Genomic DNA, 2532 nt, shown 5'->3' with positions numbered 1-2532 from the left:
AATAGTAACAGCACCAAATCTCCCTAGTCATGGCAATAACATAAACTACTATTTGTTATATTGGTAATCTACAATGCACACTAAAAACTAGGTCAATCCACACAAAATAAATTTTGGTAAATGGGTTACATTAAAAATAAAATGTTAGTGGCATGAGTTTCTAAATATGTAAAATTGTTAAATCAAGAGTGAGAGAAAGACTATATCATGAATATATGAAATAGACATTTGATTATGATAAATCTTATTTTAAAAAAAAATTATGGGCAACTTCATTATGGTGAAATTCATACTTTTTTGTTAACTTTGATGACAAATATTGTTCAAAATATTATTTTATTGCTAGAGTTGTCTTTTTATAAAGAAAAAAAAACACACTGAAAATCCAAATCATTTCAATGATATTGATGAAAAAAATAGTTAATTCATTGTAAACTACTACAAAACCATACACATGGTCCCCAAATTATAATATCTACTGGATATAGCAAATACAATTCCTGTAAACATATTTATTTAATGTACTTATAAAAGAAAAATATGAATGTCAAAATAGATATAATTTTAACTTGATTTATGATGGACACATGAATCTGCAGTAAAAATCTTCAATTTCTTGCCTGAAGTTCAACTTAATGTACAATTGCTGCTTGAACCATATTATGCCTAACATTGTACAGACATATATGCATAAGTTTTGTGCACAAAAATGTAAACACATTATACAATAATAAAATAGTGGAATTTCACAGATTCAACCCTGAATTTTATAAAAATATCACAGTTTAAGCAAACACATGTTGTTTCTTCAAATGACACACCAACTGGATTAAAGGTGGGACTTGTGTTACAAAAACTGGCTAGGTTAAAGGTTAAACATGTGTAGTTTACATCTATGCAAACAACTCAAAATCAGGGTATTATAAACATATTTGTCACTGAAACAATAATAAATCTGAAAAGTTGGAAATAAATAGACCACAAGATGTATGTATACTGTAACTTGGAAATTTACAAGGGGTGAAAGTATCCCCTTTTGTTTATTTAACTTTTGAGGTAAAACAGAATCAGGATAAATTAAACCGAACAAACAGGTTTAGTCATATAAATCACCAAAAAAAAACAATTATGCTAAACAAACTTCATTACCATTTAAGGAATAGGTTTAAAGTATTTTTAAAAATAGATGAAATATGACTGTTTGCGTCTATTGATGAATATGACATACTTTTATTATGTAGTACACAATATAACTTCACAGACTTTTATTACATAGTACACAATATTATTTCAATGATGTGGACAAACAATAGGATTGGTATGTATTAAATAAATTTGGTTTTTGTAATCCATAACTTAGAAGGCATTTAATATCATATTTATACAAAACAAGAGTGCACACGCTGAAATGTCTCGCCTTCTTTACCAATCATTGATATTAATATTTTGATAGTCCTGAATATAAAGATTTATTAAAACTGTTGCATAAACTTAACATTAACCAAGAAAACTAAACACTAAACACTGACCAATGAACCATGAAAATGAGGTCAAGGTCAGATGAACCATGCCAGACCGGCATGCACAGCTAACAATTCTTACATATAACATGTATAACAAATATAGTTGACCTATTGCTTATAGTTTAAGAAAAACAGAACAAAACACAAAATTTTAACACTGAGAAATTAACTGTGAAAATGAGGTCGAAGTCAAATAAAACCTGCGCCAGTGACATATAGATCATAAAGTATTTCCATACAACAAATATAGCTGACCTATTGCATATAGTATTAGAAAAAAAGACCAAAACTCAAAAACTTAATTTTGACCACTGAACCATGAAAATGAGGTCAAGATCAAATGACACCTGTCAGCCAGACATGTACACCTTACAATCATTCCATACACCAACTTATAATAAGAGAGAATTTAACATTACAAAAAATCATAACTTTTTTTCAAATAGTCACTGAACCATGAAAATGAGGTCAAGGACATTGGACATGTGACTGAGGGAAACTTCGTAACATGAGGCATCCATATACAAAGTATGAAGCATACAGGTCTTACACCTTCTAAAATATAAAGCTTTTAAAAAGTTAGCTAATGCCGCTGCCGCCAGATCACTATCCCTATGTTGAGCTTTCTGCAACAAAAGTCGCAGGCTCGACAAAAAATCACACCACGTATATAATATACACATTTCAATTAAGAATAAACTTGGGATAATATGTCTGTATGTTATGACCTTATGAGTGAACCATCTTCCTTTAAGCACATAGTTATTAATCAACTCTATTTCTCAATATAAATTACAAAATAATAACACTAATTCTCAATATTAGCCATAATGAAAATATCACCCACATTTTCTTGTTATACAAGAGTCCGGCGTAAAGACAGTTACATTCTAAATATCAGAACCATAATGAACACCTACATTGTTTCAAATGCTATGCATTTATCATATCATTATATAGTGGACTATTTTCGTATGTTTGTAATAAATAACTAAAAGATGACACCAAT

The sequence above is a fragment of the Mytilus galloprovincialis genome, chromosome 2, assembly GCF_965363235.1.
Source record: "Mytilus galloprovincialis chromosome 2, xbMytGall1.hap1.1, whole genome shotgun sequence".
NCBI classification, from domain to species: domain Eukaryota; kingdom Metazoa; phylum Mollusca; class Bivalvia; order Mytilida; family Mytilidae; genus Mytilus; species Mytilus galloprovincialis.
Note: the sequence above shows the minus strand (reverse complement) of the source record.